Raw genomic sequence first — 6,921 nt, 5'->3', positions numbered from 1 at the left:
AAGACACCCTTACTTCGCATTAAACGTTGTTAAGCGTTAAACGTTGTTAAGCGAAATAACGTATTTCCCCAAGGTGTTCTTACATGTCCCTGAAGTAGGATTAAAGTTGTTGAACATAGACAAGCGCATGGGCAGAGTAATTTCCTGCATTTTTTTATGAGCAATGCTGCAGTCACTGCAAATCATACGTTGTGCATTATGTAAGTGGAATGTTTGCTTGCTTACCAGAATATCTTCGTTTACTTTCGTAATTCTATAGCAGTTGTTTGCGTTCGTTTATTTGGTAGGCAGCCGAGCCTCGCTGAAGTCGCCGTCCGCATAATGAAGGTACTACGTGCCACGTGCCAGTGATAAATGACAACAGAGCCTTTCTTCTTCTTTTTTTTTTCACGGGATTGAGGCTAATCTTGACATCTATATACTGGTTGTTTCACGTTAGAAGGTAATAATGAATTTTTTGGTGGTCGAGACACCGTCTGAGAAAATTGCGTCCGCATAATAGTGTTAGCTTATGGGCCACACGTACCTCTATACTGACGCCTTTTTATGATTGCTCGCATTGCGTGAAATATCGCCAAGGGGACCTTGCACAAGCCTTGTGACATCGCGCCGACTTTCTCCGCATGCAAGTATGTCCTCGTCTGTCGCTTAGGTAACGCACTGTCTCGGCAGATTGCCCTACCCTTGCGGAAGGTAAACACAAGGAGGCTTTCCCGGACGCTGCCGCTACCTGTTTTCAAATACGTGTCCCAATCGCTTCAGGATGTTCAACGGTACCGCGCACGCGCCGTTGGAACGTCCGACACGCACGTGCAATAAATATCACTCGCGCTCGCACGTTAGCTCGCCATTCGCTCGGAGCTACAAGCTGTGATAAACCATGAAGAACCTGTGTATAGTTCTCGCCGTTGTTCTACTGTCGGCAGGTGAGTCCGTCTACGCCCACAGTAAAGCCACACACGTTGTATAATCGTGTCAAGTTGTCGGCCCTCGCAGTTTGTTAGTGTTGATTGCTCTTTAGGGCGTCTAATTTATTACAATGCAACTAAAGGAAGAAGTCCACACCTTGCAGGTGACACGAGAAGATACTGGCGTAAACAGCACGAACTCTTCGTTTTTATATGTGGATGCGTTTCTGTACGAGAGAGATGGGTTTTTCCTAATAAGGCATTATTTCTGAGCTGGCTTAGCTTTTGCGTTTGATGTGCGCCGGCGTTATTGATTCAGCATGCAAGAAGGTCCTTATAGTGAAAACTATAAACTCACTGGCTCTTCTTAAGGGTAACTTCATATGAAGACCCTGAAGTATTGCGACCATACATGCGTCCTGATAGTGGCTGTCAACGACCATGTGCCTTTGCTACTCTACTGCGCTTTGAAAGCTGTAGACCTCGTTCTAAAACTACGCCTAAGCGCCACTCTGTACTGTTTACAAGAAAGGAATAAAAAGGCACTAACATGACATCCAACTAAAAAATACATTTGTAGCAATTTTACTAATAGGTGTGAAATGTTTTCATTTTTTAAAATGAGTATTGATTAAGTTATTTTCTTGATGCTCATTTGAGAGCTTTCTTACCTCCACTGCTTTTTCTTTTCTTTTTAGAAATTTAATATTACATTATCGTAGCGTACGCGTCCTTCCCTATGTTTATATTTGATCCCACAGTCTGCTTAGCCAAAGCTCCATTATCTGATTTTGTTGTTATGCTTATTGACATGTATGTGTTGAGCGGCCCGTTATACAGAACGTCACGAATTCTCGATTGCTTGATGCTTTTCGCTATGATGGTTCCTTGTCGATGCGCTTTCGGCTGCTTGCGAAGACTGCTTTTCTTTTTTTCTCATTTTACATTCTTTTGTCTTTTTTTACCTAAATCGTTAAGGTATGTTATGTTATCGTACTCGGTGCCGTGCCTGACATGGCAGTCGCATTTCTCAGTTTGCATTGTCCAGAGCAGTCCTTCGTAATTTCAGCTTTTTTATTCGAATACACTGTATCCGACTCTGTACAAAAAAAAAGAACTGCTCCTGTTTAATGCATGAAACACAGGGTTGGACTACTTAAATAAACAAACAAACAAATAAATAAATATATAAATATATGAATAAATATATACAGTACTGCTTCTTTAGACACGCTTATGGGCGCTTTAACATAAGTCGTACTCTTTAGATTTTTTCAGTAAACTTAATGCTGACACTCTGATTTGTTTCGAACTGAAGAAAATGCGTGACACAAAAGTTACCGCATGCGCGCCCTTTTTTATGCACAACAATAAATGATAGAGCTTATAGACAGGGCATATGTTTACGATAAACTTTTTTTTTTTAATTTTAGACCACACAGTCATGACTCACTTGAACGGCAGCGTTAACTTGGCTTCAAAAGTTCCCAAATGCTGGAAAATAATCGAAGCTTACTCATTACAGTGATGCTGGCGGACGCTCAGGGGTTTCCAGGACGCCGAGTTGTCGGTCGTCAATGTGGTGTAAGTGCGCCAAGTGTACCGCAGTTTACTATGGTAGTAAAACGTGCAAGTTTCCAAACTACGACAGAATTCAGCAAGAAGTTAGATACGTTAGCTGTCACGGTTCTAAAGCTTCTGTTTGACAACTCTATGGGTGGTCAGACGTTTGGACATTTTCTAGATTCACTATTACCCATCCCCCAGCTACAAGCACACAATATACTGTGTCTAGAGCGTGGACAGTACGAACGCGGCTGTGAAGTGGTTAACTCGAACTGGTTCAAACTGATACCTTCTGTTGCAGCAGCCTAACATCATGTAAATGAATTGTAGGTCGGGTTATCAATCCCACGAAAGGAAGTTGGCACTTAATGCCATGATCTTGCGGTTACACAGTTTTCGGGAAGTTGCACCGCACAAATATAAGGGCTGGGTGATAAGCAAGTACACGTTCCCAGTTCTCACGTACCAACTTTCCCCTACGCCGCCATGTGGTGGAAACAAACTAATGTGTCTGTTTACAAGAACAGTTTCCTGTCCTACCCTAGCGCTTCACGAAATTTATGTGAAGCCGGTACAGTGTAATAGCAAACCATATGCAATAATAGATGCAATTATGAAGTATGCGCATCTTCCCGTTTCGAAGGAATTATTACTTCCGCGTAAATCGTAGTTCTTCCTGCACGTAGAAGCCTCACTGCTGTTGACAGCAAAAACATTGATTCATGCCACGCATCGAAGGTTTTGCAATGGGGAAACTGGTAAACATTATTCAGGAAAAAAATTGGGCTTCTTGAAAGTTTCGCTAGATCCAATATTGTCGGTATTCACGTGCCGTGCTTAAGACTTATGGGGCTAATCTCGCACGCTAGAAATTCAAGGCATGTCGAACTTATGTTATGTTATGTTAGACTGTATTAAGTTACGCACTGGTAGGTTGTAAATAGTTGTGTTGCATTTACATTTCATGAGGTTTTATTGTATCACAATTTATTGTGTTTATCACATCTTTTTTTAGCGTTAGACATGACTTCACTAATTAAATGCATGAAACGATGTCTTTTTTTCTGGATTTTTATTTTTCCAGACTGTACAGCGTAACTACATGTAGCGTATCTAGATTATTGCACTTTGTATACACACGTTCTATAAAACATGCTGTATCAACGCTTACATTGTAACAATATTCGCACCTGCTGGCAGTAAAGTGGCAGTATTGAAAATAAATAAATAAATAAATAAATAAATAAATAAATAAATAAATAAATAAATAAATAAATAAATAAATAAATAAATAAATAAATAAATAAATTTAAATTATGGCATGCATGAGGACGACACTGCCAAAAAATGGGCTGGCTCTAACCGCATGTATTAGTGCCGTATGTGTTGCAACAAGACAGCTTCTATTTCATGTCTTTCCTGTTTTGCAGCGACAACGCTGCCGGCTTGGTCAACGTTGCATCGAGGTACCAATTAGGTGCTTCAGGGCACCCTGCCCAAGGTTGTTCAGATGTGAGTGGGAACCTTAATATGCCGAAGGACTATATACCATACTATGAAACTTTAAGAGCGCGTGGATCGCCACACAATGCAAAAGATTCAGGCAAGTGCTAAGTGGCCAGCGCAAATGCGGGGAATCGCTACCATTACTACGTTCAGTTGCAAGAGCTACACGCCAAAAAATGCGCAACGAAACGTATTGCACTAAGTCGTTGTAGAAAGCACGACGTCGAAGGAACAACGATTACACCATTTCGTGTAGTAGTGTAATCTATATGCTCAAGACTACCTTAACCGAGAAGCAGTAATATTTGTCGAAAGTGAAGGTGTGCATTGAAACAGGTCCTTTTTTTGTAAATCTTATATTGCTGTCTGGCAAACTGCATGCCTATCTTCCGATTAGCCTATATATATATATATATATATATATATATATATATATATATATATATATATATACATATATATGCATACGGCTTTCAGCGCACCATAAGTTGTCCATTCAAAACGAAGCAAAACCGCTTCGGCTCGGTCCAACGAGTTAGATTGCCATCATCGTTTCTATTGGTTGGCGTTAATAGCCAGTACAAAGAAAAGCTTTCATGCGGGAAAAAATTACGACCTGAGGGACAGAGATGCATAGCACGGGCGCTGTGTGTCTGTCTACCAGTTTGTCATTTTGCACGGAAAATTTTCTGCATGTTTGTTTGCCTCAAAATGTTCTTAATGACTCTAAAGGGGTTTGACGTTATTGTTTTGCGGAAACCCGCAATGTGGAGAGAAGTAATTAATAAAGGGAATTGTTCTGTCTTAGTGAAACGTTTAGACCGGCTAGCACCAACACTTAAAACGTCTTCTTAACACTTCAGCGATACTGACTGTTGCTACAAGTTGCTTCAAGTACAGTGTCTGTTCTGCCGACATCGATATCGCGTACGTTTTTCTCATATACTTTCAGGCGTCTGAAGGAAGAAATCCCGAGATAAAAAAAGACTCCGAAGCCCAGCTACGACAGTCTCGTATTTAGCAGCCGACGAACGACAGCTGGTTCAAGAACAAATATTTTATTTAGAAAGGATGTGAGAGCAAAGCACATTGACTAGTTATTGTGGGTGTTCTGTGTTTGGATAACACGAAACCACCAAGTCTTTAACGTTAAAAATACATTTGTGCCGACTGACCCCTCCCCTCCCTCCCTCCCTCCCTCCCCCCAAAATAAAGGAATATATGGTAACAGACTGTGACCTCTGTTCATGTGTGATGTTTTCTCAGGATATATGATGATGTATCATGAAAATATACTCGGATCACCAAGCAATACAACACGCAGCGTCTGTTCCACGCGACGATATAAAACTTGCAACGATAATTGAGTTGTCATGCTATAAATAATGCAATATGAGACTAAAGCCTGCTGCACGTAACATCGACGACACATGGAAGGACAAGATGGATATTTGCACGAAGGATCCGCGAGAGGAATAACCTCCCCTTCCAATTTATTTCATATTCAATAAATTGTGCTTTTTTATTACGCTATGTGTCCTCAATGTTTACTACAATATTATTTTGTTTCATTATTGTATGCCCTGAATGCTGTGCTTGTACAGGGGATGCAAGAAAACAAAATCTAAAATAAGAAATTAACAGATTGATTTGAAGTACACGGCCGTGCTGTCTCTGCATGATCATGAAGGTAAACACGATGTAACGCTGCAGTTCTGCAGGGACCTTCATCAGGTACGTCAGATAGAGGTAGCACGTCACATTGGTGATTGAGAGTAAATTAATGAAAAGTTGCTGTTTACCTATTCAGCATTGTTTGCAGTAATTGTGGGCGCTCTAAAAAACATAGGATTTCAAATAAATAAATAAATAAATAAATAAATAAATAAATAAATAAATAAATAAATAAATAAATAAATAAATAAATGGCGTGGAGAAAAATATTGTGCAGGTTGAGCACACATGCTGGATGCGAAGCTAAGCGGGTAATTAAATTTTGTGCAATTAAGAACGGAAGGTACAATTGTGCTTCCTTTCATCCTATGCAGCGCTCCACCTCCGGCCATTTTTATTTTTGTTCACCACAAACCTTAGTAAATTTATACACACGCAATTATCATTTTCACGCATTAAGCCGCTTAACAGCCATGCCAAAATTAAGACACCAAATCAGCTGGATGCACCGTATGAGACGCTTACGCAGCAGTGTCACGGGGACGAAGACTATGCATGACGCTCACTGAGGAAAATATGGTGACTGCAGGTGTACGCACAGAGAAGCACTCACATATCTAACTACGTTTTTTTTTAAATTCTGCACTTCTTGCGTCCCGTTGGCACATCCCCATTCTGAACGATTGGCCAAGAGTGGGCACAATCCGAATGGCACGAACAGAATCAGTAAAATCAATGAAAATCAAGTAAATGAAAGTGTCCTTTGCATCTATATTAAGTCCTTCCAGTAACATGTCAGTGCTCTTAAGAAGTCACTGCGATGCGACATTATTTGTTGAGACTTAATGCATGAATTTCTTTCTTTTTGTCTTGCAAAATGATTTGCTTACTCGCGCTAATTTGCCCGTGCGGGTAGAAGGGTCACACAAGCCCGCTCGCTGGTGCTATTGCATTCGGTGCACATGCATCCTTCGCATACATATCCGCAAACATTTCGACCGAGATACTGACTAACGCAGCAGCATACGGCAGCCATGAGAAACTCGGGAAAGCAGACAAAGAAAGGACGAAGCCTTACTCATAGTACTTTATCGGTCGAGGGAAACGAATATGTCCTCTTAGACGTATGAACATACGATAACTCTGGTTACTTTTTTTGCGTAAACAACACACGCATGTGCATACATGCGCGCGCGCGTATGTGGGTGTCTCCACCTAACGTGTCTACACCTACCGCTAACCACCCCGAATACAACAGAAACCTCAA

The 6,921-nt window shown here is 40.9% G+C and overlaps 1 long non-coding RNA gene across 1 annotated transcript; it reads left to right on the top strand.

Moving 5' to 3' along the window:
* Positions 1 to 795: 795 nt before the first annotated feature.
* LOC139060558 (uncharacterized) lies at positions 796 to 5,447 on the top strand. The gene is made up of 4 exons (XR_011514921.1): positions 796 to 926; positions 2,434 to 2,492; positions 3,905 to 3,986; positions 4,933 to 5,447. It is a non-coding gene; the product is annotated as an uncharacterized lncRNA (long non-coding RNA).
* Positions 5,448 to 6,921: the final 1,474 nt, after the last annotated feature.

This window comes from Dermacentor albipictus, chromosome 5 (genome assembly GCF_038994185.2).
Source record: "Dermacentor albipictus isolate Rhodes 1998 colony chromosome 5, USDA_Dalb.pri_finalv2, whole genome shotgun sequence".
NCBI classification, from domain to species: domain Eukaryota; kingdom Metazoa; phylum Arthropoda; class Arachnida; order Ixodida; family Ixodidae; genus Dermacentor; species Dermacentor albipictus.
Note: the sequence above shows the minus strand (reverse complement) of the source record. Positions and strands in the feature narration are given on the sequence as shown.